The sequence below is a fragment of the Balaenoptera physalus genome (genome assembly GCF_965194825.1).
Source record: "Balaenoptera physalus genome assembly, chromosome: 6".
Classification (NCBI taxonomy): Eukaryota; Metazoa; Chordata; class Mammalia; order Artiodactyla; family Balaenopteridae; genus Balaenoptera; species Balaenoptera physalus.
Genome location: NC_138885.1, coordinates 35,098,900 through 35,111,878, shown reverse-complemented (window position 1 = coordinate 35,111,878; position 12,979 = coordinate 35,098,900). Strand labels below are relative to the sequence as shown.

The 12,979-nt window shown below is 42.4% G+C and overlaps 1 protein-coding gene across 1 annotated transcript in view; it reads right to left on the bottom strand.

Annotated features, from left to right (window-relative positions):
• Positions 1 to 12,979, bottom strand: part of SPOPL (speckle type BTB/POZ protein like) — a 116,096-nt gene that overhangs the window by 45,483 nt on the left and 57,634 nt on the right. Inside the window, exon 12 of the transcript XR_014264638.1 lies at positions 6,662 to 6,715. The gene's annotated coding sequence lies outside the window, so the exon portion shown is untranslated. The remainder of the gene's footprint in view (positions 1 to 6,661; positions 6,716 to 12,979) is intronic.

The following is a 12,979-nucleotide window of genomic DNA, read 5'->3' as shown; positions in this document are numbered from 1 at the left end:
GCTTTTAACTGGGTGGTCCCTGAAGGGAGATCTCTGAGACAAGGATCTGAAGGTCGAGATCTGATGGGAGGAAGAGCCTGGCGGGCCTAGGTCTCGGGGAGGAGCGCTCCAGGCATCTTTACACGCCAGGCACAAAGATAGATACCAGAGTTGCAAAGACTGACGTGATACAGCCCCTGTCTCTGAAAAGGTCATTTTCTAATTAATACTCATAAATAATTGGAACATTTTAATGTAAGAGAATCTGGGTATTTTATTGCCCTTTTGATGTGACTACTTGTTAAAAAAAATTATTAACAGATAGTACCTTTATTGAGTACCTGCTGCGCGCCAGGGTTTCTTCCAAGCAATTTTCATATGCTCATAGAAACCCTATAAAGCAGGTTTGATGATGATGATTACTATATTATTGTTAGTGAACAATAAATAAAAAGGCACAGAGTAGGTAATTTCCAAAAATCACAGTTAGCAAGTGGGAGAAGCAGAAATGAAACCCCAATAGTCTGAGGCCAGACCCAGCACTCCTGACCTTTTGTAGTATACTGAACTTACTTCTTACTCTGTTACTGTGTCAGTAAATATATCCTTCCTACATGGAGTTCAGAAGGTTTATATGTTTTTTAAAAAGAAGGTTATCTTTTCATTTTGGAGCAATAAGTATGTTTTCTATGCCAATATTCAATTTAACAATTTAACAATTTGCAAAATGGAAAGCCATAGATTCCTCATTAAAATAATTTATAACTTGAAAAAAGAATAGGTAAAATAAAATAAAAAGATATCAAAGTAAAGCCTCAATATTTTATTATTAGATTCGATAGATGTAAAATTACTCTTTTCAAATACCATATGATATCACTTATATGTGAAATCTAAGATGATACTACTTGGAAGCCACACCATTTTTTTTTCTTTTCTTTTCTTTTTTTTTTTTTTGGCCATGCCATGCAGCATGTGAGATCTTAGTTCCCTGACCAGGGATTGAACCAGTGCCCACTGCATTGACAGCATGGAGTCTTAACCACTGGACCACCAGGGAAGTTCCCTTATATGTGGAATCTAAAATATGATACAAATAAACTTATTTACAGAAGAGAAACAGACTCACAGATATAGAAAACAAATTTATGGTCACCAAAGGGGAAAGGGGGTGGGGGAGGGATAAATTAGGAGTTTGGGATTAACAGATACAAACTACTATATATAAAATAGATAAACAACAAGGTCCTACTGTATAGCACAAGGAACTATATTCAATATCCCATAATAAACCATAATGGAAAAGAATATGAAAAGGACAAAAAAAATTAATCTTTCAAATTGCTGTACTCTTGGGCTTCCCTGGTGGCTCAGTGGTTAAGAATCCGCCTGCCAATGCAGGGGACATGGGTTCAATCCCTGGTCCGGGAAGATCCCACAAGCCGCGGAGCAACTAAGCCCATGTGCCACAACTACTGAGCCCACCCACCACAACTACTGAAGCTGGCGCACCTAGAGCCCCATGCTCTGCAACAAGAGAAGCCACTGCAATGAGAAGCCCGCACACCACAACGAAGAGCAGCCCCTGTGTGCTACAACTAGAGAAAGCCCACGTGCAGCAATGAAGACCCAACGCAGCCAAAAATTGAAAAAAAAAAAATTGCTGTACTCTTATTCTCAATTTTTGTACTTATCTTATATGGACCATCAAACATTCACAAACCACACTTGAGGGCCACTGCTTTAGACTTCTCTCAGGGTTGTGAGAACTAGTGAATGAAATGGATTTTAAAATAATTTGAAGACAGACTGAACAGCAAGCTACTTCTGAGGTAAGAAGGCAGCAGTGGCACTTGGATATAGGGAGGAGATGTACTTTTCTTATGATCTAAGTGGGAAACAACATTGATCGCCAATTTCTTTTTCTGTTTTTGGCCACGCCCTGCGGCCTATGGGATCCTAGTTCCCGGACCAGGTATCGAACCCATTCCCCCTGCAGTGGAAGAGTGGTGTCCCAACCACTGGACTGCCATGGAAGTCCCTGATCCCCAATTTTGAGTCAGTCTCCTCTCTGAGATTTCCTGAGGCTCATATTCAAGAATAACACAATTAATTTATGTTTAGTCCTGCTATAAACAGAAAGTTTATGAACTAAATGAACTAATTGATATGCCAGTAGTATGTATGATATATCAAAACTTGAAAAGCAGAGAGAAATCTGCTTTACGAAGCAGTGCATCACTGTGAACATCTCCGGGCCTCTCTGTAGAACACATGAGTCCCCTCTCCCCACCCCAGGTAAGGAAGCTCCAGTATTTTCCTCTAGGCCCCATTGTCATTGGCTCCTGGGATCTCTAACTCCCTGACACTTCTCTGCCTCTTGCTCAGGCCAAGAGAAAGATATTAAGCAGAGAATCGTAGGTGCTTGCAGTAGAGTGCTGATCAACCACCTGCACTGGAAAGGTGAGTGCTGGGGGCACATGGTAAGGGCACCTGCAGCATCTACTACAACCTTGAAGGATGAGCACATCTACCAAAGGCACGCAAAACAAAGTCACTGTCTTTACAGAGCAAAGCGGGAAGCTGGTATTGTATAGTGGACAGTTCGTGGAGTTTGGATATGAAAGGAGCATACTTGAATGTTAACTCCAGACCTTACTGGTTATGTTTATCAGACAAATCTCTTAATGTCTTTGCTTCATCCATATGTTTCCTCATCTGTGGGATGACTAGAATAATAGTAAAACTGACTTCAGAGCAATGTAATGAGGAGCAATGCAAGTGAGGTGTATACTGATGGGAAATGCCTTTAAACAATCCATTTTCATTTTTTCTATTAGATGGTTTTAGAAAATAAGCTTTCATGTTGTAAGGTATTCAGATTTTACTTGGAAAGCTTGTTAAAAATACAGCATCCTGGAATCCATATTTAGAGTTTCTGATTCAAGGTGCTTAGAGTGTAACCCAACATTCTGCATTGTTTAAAAGTTCCTCTGTGACTCTAAAGCGGGTGGTCTGTGGGCCATGCTTTGAGAAATGCTGCAACAGCATAGAAGACACAGAGGGAAGAGGACAACTGGATGTGACTGAAAGATAGGGCTGAGTAAGGAGGTGACGGTCACGTGGCAAACTAAGGGGAACTTGGATTTACTCTGTGGGCAGAGAGGCAACAAGTCAAAGGTTTTAAAATAGGGGAGTGATGTGATTGGTACCATACTGTAGAGAAATGCATCTGACTGCAGCACTAAGGATAGATTGGGGGGAGGGGGAGGAAGGTGAGGACTGAGAAAACTACCAGGAGGGAGGCTACTGGAATAACCTGGAAGAGAGCAGCTGACATCTGGAATTGGGGCAACGAATGTGAGAAGAGAGAAGAGAAGACATGGGAAATGGGGACCCAGATGCTAATAATAGATTTTAAGAGAATGAAACAGAACACAAAAATGTGTACACATACCATATGCTCCTATTTTGTTTATAAATTTGTGTGTATATATGTATAAACATACACACACACACCATTTACATAGAGAAAAGAGAAAAGGAAATGCAACAAAATGTTGAGTGGTTATCTCTGAAAGATAGGATATAATGGTGAGCTTAAGGATTTTTTAAATATATATTTTCTTCCAAAATGCTCTATAATAAGCATGGATTACTTTTATGATTATATAAAAAAAGAATGTGGGAATTCCCTGGGGGTCCAGTGGTTAGGACTCCTCGCTGTCACTGCCAAGGGCCTGGGTTCAATCCCTGGTCTGTGAACTAAGATCCCACAAGCCATGCGGCATGGCCAAAAAAAAAAAGAAAGAAAGAGGGAAAAACTTTATTATAATTCAGGAGTTCACAAGGATGAATGAGAAACAGCCAGAGGAATATCTACAAAAAGAACAAGCCAGGCTTCCTGAGGATTTGGAAGCAGATTCTGGAGAATCCTTTGGCACTATTAGTTAACTATGATATGACAATTTAGGTGAGACAGGCTTCTTCCAGCTACTACTGTCATCTCATATGCCTTTAAAATACAATTAAATAAAAGTTACTATAGGTTGATTAATGGCTGGAGTCCTGCTTACTTGCAAAATGGGTAGAACTTGAACTATATATTTATTGCACATTTGAGGGGCGAAATGCTTTTCTATTTCTTTAATGATTTTTAACTTTAAAGTAGAGTCAGATATTCCCAAGGGAGGAAAAAATCCATAGTTTTCAGAACTGACGGGAAAATATGTAAGCCTTAATAAAAATCATGCCAAGTACCATGGTGTGGTAATATATCTAAGAAAAATCCAATACATAGAATAGTTCTCCTTAGATTAGCATGTTTTAATTTTGGTTGAATGAAACTTGATCGTTGATTGGAGGTGAAAAGAGTAACTATAGGGGCTTCCCTGGTGGCGCAGTGGTTGAGAATCTGCCTGACAATGCAGGGGACACAGGTTCAAGCCCTGGTTTGGGAAGATCCCACATGCCGCGGAGCAACTAGGCCTGTGAGCCACAACTACTGAGCCTGCGCGTCTGGAGCCTGTGCTCCGCAACGGGAGGGGCCGCGATAGTGAAAGGCCCGCGCACCGCGATGAAGAGTGGCCCCCGCTTGCCACAACTAGAGAAAGCCCTCGCACAGAAACGAAGACCCAACACAACCATAAATAAATAAATAAATAAAATTTTAAAAAAACAAAAAAACCCAAAAAAACAAGGATAGACAATAAACGTCTCCTCCCACCTCTTACTCTTAATAAAAGATCTATTATCTTTTCAGACACTACCACTATGACCAGCTTCTTGGCAACGAAGCAGAGCTATCCGGAGCATATATAAGCATAAGAATTGATATTCTTATTGTTATATGAATTATTAACAATTATATTCACCACACATACGACAACCTCTGCTATATGGATGTATATAGCATAAAGCTGTTAGCCCACAAGTCTCCAAAGAAACAAGCTGCTAAGCTGAGCAGAATCAGTTGCTTCTAGGTTTTGTATAGATATTCCTTTGCTATATGTTTATTAATTTTGCCATCCGTTAGCTCCCAGTGACAGACCAGCAGTAGTAGACACCAAAGTTTAAAAAGTACTTTGGGAGATAAACTTTAGTTTGAGAAAATTCTATCAATTATCTTAACTTTTATGCAAATGCCTGCCGCTGTTAGAATTCACCCTTGGAACTGGTTTGAGAGCCATTGTCTTGAAGGATTTGGAGAAGTGCTTGAGTGAAGGAGTCAGAAATGGATAGAATAGAGAAAGGATGATTTGTCCCAGTTCTGTGCCTTTAAATGTCCAGACCCTAAAAGAAGCCAACAAAAGTCAGGTCCCAGGAGTTTCCAAGATTAATTAGAATTTGCTCAAAATCCATGTCTTTATCTTTTCATTCCTCTGACTATCTCTGGGTTTCCCCTTTTAACAACCCACAGCACTCTGTTCCCCCTTAAGGTCATGGACAATGTCTTGTGACCAATGCATCCCTGATGCCTGGCACAGTAGCTGGTCCTGGAAAGTAAGACTCTCAGGAGTAATCCCAGACTCTCAGAGTAATCCCAGCTATTAGCAAAAGGGGCTGCCCCTTAAGCTGCTGTGAGAAGCAGGTGTGGAGGCTTGGGAATGAGGTAAAGGGAAATCTGCAGATGTCACCAAAGAAAACGCTGTCCCAGGAATTCTTCAAGGAAAGAATATGGAAATCAGAAAACCTGGATTCCAATTCCAATGCTGACACTATCTACTTGGCCTTCAGCTGGACAATCGTTGTGGCCCTTGAACTGTGTTCTCTGAAGCCTCGGTTTCCTTGGAGATGTGGTGGGCATGGAGACATTGTGAGAAGGCGGCCACGTGTATCAGCTGTGGCGATCTTGCCCCTTTCATTCAGAACAGTTCTGTTTTTATCTGGTTGGGAGTTTCCCATAACATCTTATTTGAATAAAAAGTTTTCTCGCTTTAAATTTGGTTAAAATCAGATCATTTCTGAGATTTCCTCTGGCTCAAACATTCTAAGATTCAGTAATTTCTAGACTTAGGGAACATGAAATTAGTATTTCCGACTCCTGAATTTTAAAATTCATTTCTTCTTTGGCCTTGGAGTGAATCATTTTCTAGAAGTGCCGTCTACCTCTAGAGGAATGTTCTCACACTGGCACTCTAAGTGCATGTAGGCATAAACACATTAATAGCTTTTCAGGATTTCCCAGGCAAATCAATCATTGTCTTTTCCAGTCAGATTTGTAAAACAGCAAATGGGATCTATTAGGGGTATGAGTGGCCCACAAAGACTTATCTTTTCCACTGAAAATTTCCAGTGAAAATCAAAACATAGAAAATATTTTTGCTTCCCCCCAACTTCCCAGCAAGCAGAGGAAGAAGCACCACTTCATTTCATTTAAAGATAACAAATGAGAGAGAGACGCTATCCTAATAGGAATCAGAGGACTAAAGGATTAATTATTTCCCCTGGAAGTGACTCCCCCCCAGTAAGAGGCAGTCTTTCCCTCCAGCAGTTCTCCAGCATCACCAATAATACTGCCTTATGCAGAGAAACAGTAGCAGCTGCAGTTGTCACTCTAGATTTTTTAATTCTCGGATGCTAGGACTTAGTGAAAACTGAGATTCCTGAGTGGATTGGGAGGGGCTCTGGACTAGCATCTAGGGCAACTGAGTTGTGGCCTTGGTTTGACCATGTGACTTACCTGAGTCTCAGAGATGGGAATAATGATCCTGGTTCTACAAACCTCAAGGGGTCTCTGCAAGATAAGATGCATGAAGGTTCATTATTGTAGGTTGTCTTAGTCAGCGCTTGCTACTATAACAAAGTACATAGGCTAGGTGGTGTCTTAAGCAACAGACGGTCATCCCTCACAGTTCTGGAGGCTGGAAAGTCCAAGATTAGGACGTTGGCAGATTCAGTTGTCAGCAGAGTCTCTCCTCCTGACTCAGAGAAGGCCACCTTCTTGTTATAGTCTCACATTAAAGGAGAGAGATTGTGTGTTCTGGTCTCTTCCTCTTCTTAAGAGGGCACTAATCCCATCACAGGGGCTTCACGTTCATGGCCTCATCTAAATTAAATTACCTCCCAAAGGCCCCACCTCTAAATACCATCACTTTAGTGGTTAGGGCTTCAACATATGAATTGGGGCAGGGAGAGGGGTGCGGACAGTGGGACACAAACATTCAGTCCATACCAAAGGCCAAGCACTATAGAAATTAATAAACTATGAGTTGGAGAGTGTGGGATGATCTGATCAGCATCTATTCCAAGCTCTTTCTAGGATGCCTTCCTGTATTGTAGGGCCCAGAAGTTAATGACATTCCTCAGATGATCTCGCAACCGGTAGTCTGGGTGTAATTTGAGTTTTGCCAATCACACGCATTTATGAGAGACTTGAGTACGGGATTGGATGTAGTGAAGAGCCAGGGTTTTGCTTGTGCCAACTGTTACAGAAGTGGCATGGTTTTGCAGCAGGCAGCTGGATAGGTAACCTCTGGATGGGAAAAGCAGTTTAGTGATTGTGGTTGAAGCAGCTGCTCCTTTGTCAGCCCGGTTCTGGGGTATGGCCTCGGGAGTTTTTCCTGGAAGCTCTTCCTATAGAATTAGTTCCCTCTGTCCTCCAGTGATTCTGTAAACGATTTAACAATCGGCTATAAATCTGCCTTAAACTCACTAGAGTCAAAAGTTATTTCGATTTTTCCTAAGTCAGTTGCTAAGAAGAGATAGGACCTCAGAGAGAGGTGGAAACAGGTCTTCAGATTTTCAGATTGATGTTTAAGAGATGTTTAAAAATTACGTATGGATTAAACACAGAGTGTCTCAGGACAGACTGGTAGAATCAGATTGAGGAGGTGACCTGTGGACATATTTTGAAGGTCCCTGGATGTCATACTAAGGACATTATGCCCTTGGTTTGTAGCTAATGGAAAGCGATAGATTCATGTGTGTGTTTCTGAATGGTCAGCCAGGATAAGCTAGGATTACATGCAATCCCAGAATCGTAGTGGTTTACAACAGGGGAGGCTTATTTCTCGTGCATACTTTCCACATGTCTGATACAGTTAGACTCCAGCTAGGACCCCCTAATAGAGCACCCTCTATCTGGAACATGGCAAGTCTCACAGCAAAGGGAAAGAGAAGTTAGAAAACCCCATGTGATTTGTGACAGCAAGTCATGATGCCAAATGAAATAAGCCAGGCAGAGAAAGACAAAGGATGCATGATCTCACATTCATATGTGGAATCTAAAAAGGCCGAACTCATAGGAACAGAGTAGAATGATTGTTGCCAGGAGCTGGGGAGTGGAAAAAAGGGGGAGATGTTGGTTAAAGGGCACAAACTTTCAGTTATAAGATGAATAGGTTCTGGGGAACTAATGTACAGAATGGTGACTCTAGTTAACAATACTGTGTTATAGCCTCGAAGGTTGCTAAGAGAATAAATTTTAATTGTTCTCACCGCACACCCACACAGAAAAGAAAAAAGGAAAGAAAAGAAAAAGAAAAAAGGAAAACTGCATGCAGGTCCTTCCAGCCTCTGCTTGGATATGTCACAGGGCGTCCCCATCGTCATTTCATTGACCAAAGCAGCTCACAAAGCCAAGCCTGACACCAGAGCGGGGAATAATACCCCTGCCCCCAAGAGGAGTGGGCAGAAACATCTTTTGAGCAAGATTACAACTTGCCACACTCTGGAAGGCTTGCAGAAAAGGATTGAAGAGATGTTACTCTGTAATGACCTATATGGGAAAAGAATCTAAAAAAGAGTGGATATATGTATAACTGATTCACTTTGCTGTACAGCAGCAACTAACACAGCAGTAAATCAATTATACTCCAATAAAAATTAATTAAAAAAAAAAGAACTGATAGCGTTGAAGCCCTGCTAACTTTGTTTAAAAGTCCTAAAAATAACTGCACCCAGTAAAACCTAAAATAAATATTCATACATTTTTATAATAAAAAAAAAGATTGAAGAATTATCATAATAACAATGAATTCTTATTCATTCCACAATACTGAACACCATACCTTCTGCTGTGCTTGTGCCAGGACAGAGTGGGGTCCATAAGATGGACAAGGTCTTTGGCTTCAAGAAGTTTTTTAGGTTAATATGTACTTATTATGTGCCATGCGCTGTTATAAACGCCTTTCCATGTATTGTCTCATTCAATCCTCCTAATATTGGATAGGCCAAAAAGTTCGTTCGGTTAGTGAATACGTTGTTCAATAAACTTCTTGGTGAAAATGAAAAAAGTCTTTACTTGAAGCCGAACGAGCTTTTTGGCCAACCCAATATCATCCCTAGTTTATAGATTACTAAACTGAGACTTAGGGTATCGGCCCTGCTGTAAGTAAGTAAATATTTGGGTGCATTAAATTATGAAATATTGACCAAGGTGAGCACCAAAAATAATCAGCAAACAGAGCTGTCCTGAGGGTTGGACGGGAAGGGAAGAGAGAGATTGCTTTTAGCCACCTTTGCTGAAGGCGTTCCCCTTGCCCTCATTAGGGTGAATATGAGTTAAACCTGAAAGGACTGAGGAGTCTTTTTTAATGTTGGAAATCTGCCATGTTTTGGTTCTTTGCAATTTTTCTGCTCTGTTGGTCCAGAAACCATCTTTTGTCCTTGTGGCCTATCTTCTCTTTGTTCTGGAAAGGACCCTTTTCTGTCATGTAAATGCAAGGTAAGTACCCAAATATTGCCCTTAGGGGAGCCTTGTATGTAGCAAATATAGATACTTAAGACGAAATATTAAGTAAACTGCATAGCAATGTAAAGTGGATGTTTTAACAAAGAGTATCCCTGAACTGTTAAATTCTTCACCCTAAAACAGGAATAGATTGTCCTGTGCTTGAAAACTGTGGCTTCTTCTTGAGAGATGCATGTGAATTCTCACCTAAACAATTATTCATAAGAGACTGATGCCAAAACTCAGCCTCTGTGCACCGGTGCCGAATCAAATCTCAGAGACAGAGTTGTGGGTGAAGTAGAAAAGAATAGCTTTATTGCTTTGCTAGGGAAAGAGGGACACAGGGGGCTCATACCCTCAAAAACTGTATGTTCTCACCCGGGGGGATTTAGTGAGGAGTTTTATAGCAATGGTTCAAGGGAGGGGTTGCTGATAAGGGTCAGGGTGTGTGCAGGGCCCGCACTCCTTTAATCTGGCCTCGGGTGGTCTCTTGATGAGCTCCTGTGGTTCTCGAGGTTATCAAACTGTGACCTTCTCTCTGGAACGAAGAATGCTTCATCAAGCAGTTAACATCTTCCATTTGTTGGGGGTTTTAGTTTTGCAGAAGAGCGCAAAGATATTGTTATATGTATCCCTTGAGGAGGAACCAGGACCCTGACCCAAGGCTGCACTATTGTTTCTTGGGTGATCCCCCCTTGTCTCTGCTTCCCCTCCGTTCCCTGATTAGCAAATGTTTGGTCCTGCCCTTTGGAACTCAGGGAAGGTCATGGTGGCTGGAGCCGACTTCCTACAAACAAGAAAAGGGAAACACAGAATGGCTTTCATGCCTAGGAGCCCCACAAGGTCCTGCTCGGTTTCAAGATGAGCACAGAGGCCAGGCTATTTCATGAGATGAGCACAGACTTGCTCTCTGCCCTCGGTGCTGGAGGAAACTGGTGATGACCGGGAGTGCACTTGGCACCTTGCTCCTGGGATGGGACTGTGGGTCTCCACACGTTGGGCTGCATGGCTGAATGAACCAGACTGGAAAGGAATTGTTGGCCGGATTCCATCCCAAGAGTAAGCACGTGATCCGCTTCATGTGATGGTCAAGCATTCTTCCAAGAGGCTAATCCCAGCGCATGAACAAGGTAAGGGCAATCCTCTTCCTCTCCCTTGGATTGTGAATACTTTGAAAGCAGAAATGAAGATCTGTAGCCTAAATTCCAAGGAAAGTTGTCTGGAATCTATGGAAGCGAAGACTGGTCCTTCCAGTTGCAGCTGTAAGTTTCAGTCTGTGTGGCACTGCTGCTGTCCCCCAGTTCACAGCCAAGTCTACTTAGAAGTCCCACCCGGGGTGTCTCAGGTGTGCTGGGAGGGTTACCAAGAGCACTGCCGGTAATCTCCAAAGACCAGTGGGGATTTCAGCAGCCGTCTCCATCAGAGGAAGCTGTGACCAGCAGAGTAGCCGTCCCATGAGGGCAGCAGCCACAGAGGCCCTGGGAGGGGTTGTGCCTTCTTCGAACTCATGCAAAGGTCACATTAGCGTGGGCCAGCCCCAGCCCTGCCTCCTTTGGTGGGGAGAACCTCTATCTCAATCTTGTCCAAAGATGATTTCGGGGGTCCTTCTATTTCACACCAGGAAAGCAGTCAGCAAACAAGTCTACAACTTACCCTCTCTAAGGATGCAAAAAGGACTCTGAGCTCAGATACTAAGTCTCCCTGGTGGGGGAGGGGGGGGAGTCCAGCACAGCCCATCTTTTCTAACCCCAGTGATCTGTAAGTCACTCCCTTCCTTTCAGAGTGGATGTCAACCGAACACCCCTACAAGGAATACACCCGAAAATGCCATCTTTCTGAAAACACTTCAAATGGCAAAATAAAGTTATAGACTCATGACTCCTGATCTTCACATGACTCGAGATGTCTTTACCAGTTCTTCTTTCTCTTTTTATTCTAAATCACTGCTTTTTTTTCGTTTCTTGGTTCTCAGACTTTGCATTCAATAATTTGGCACAAGGTAATTGGACTCTTTTGTTAAATCATAAGTTTCAAGCCAAGATATTAATAGTGTGTCATCAAACAAAGCATCCAGAAGGGAAACAACTTGAATGCAACACTTAAACGATCTTCCAGGAAGCAAGATTGTATTTAAAATGTGAGTTGTATTTGAGGCTTTCTACCCTTTTCGGCCAATGTGCTTGCTCTTTACTTACAAGCACTTGCGTGCATCTCTCCACGTGCTTTTTTATTCTTTTTTTTTCAGTTTTTTGGCCTACCGCACGTGGCATGCGGGAATCTTATCCGACCAGGGATCGAACCCACACCCCCTGCAGTGGAAGCGAGGAGTCTTAACCACTGGACTACAAGGGAAGTCCCTCTCTGTGTGCTTTTTAACAGACTTAGGTCTGGAGAAGCAAGCAGGCAAGTATAACGGAAGAAACCTTGGTTAAAGATGAGAAAACTTAGACAATTTACACTTTGTTCCAGGGCCTTATTATTGTTTGACTTTGAACATGTCAATTAAAACTCCTACTTTCCATTTCCCCTTACGTAAAAGTAGTATTATTTAAAGATATAAAGATAATAATCTGAAAGAACTTTGAAATTATAAAGAGCTTTCCAATGAAGGGCATTAATTCCTTCTTCATATGGTTTATTTACTATAATCCATGGGAATGCTTCCACTGGCAGGAATCTGGACTTCATTTAAACTGAACTTCCAAAGGATCCCAAAAGCAGTTGGCCTTTCTTTATGCTATTTGGCATCAACATCAAACAAACGTGCACACAATAAATATTTAACTTTCAAGTCATATTTTTCTTTTGATGTTTATCATCATTTCTGGGAGGAAACGTTTAGACAATGTTTTATCCTGGGTTCCCAGGTGATAGAGCTGGAGGCAAAACGTACGGACTGATATTTATCAGAGAATCCGCTCCCGATCCCCAGTGAGCAGGAATGGCGGCAAGGGCAGCGGAGAGGGGGGAGGGGAGAAATCACCAAGCCAGCCGCCACACGCTCCATCTCAAGGGACACTTTTCCGAGAGGCCTTTTGGAGGACGGACACTCGAGGTGGTCCACTATGTGCGAGAGAGAGGAAGAAGACTATTGCTTCTTCGCTTCCATTTCTCCTTGGTCAAAAGTTTGCATCTCAGGTTGGCGTTAACTCCACCACCCTGGCAGTTGTGCCTGCCTGAGTGTCCAAGCATCCTTAGCTCTGCCAGGAGGAAGCCCAGCCCAGGCAGTGCTGTCAGGCTGCACCTGTGTGAAGTCAGGCGACAGCAGCCTCTGGGGCCAAACTAGTGCCCCAAAGCCCCAGTGGAAGGCACAGCTTCGAGGATCTT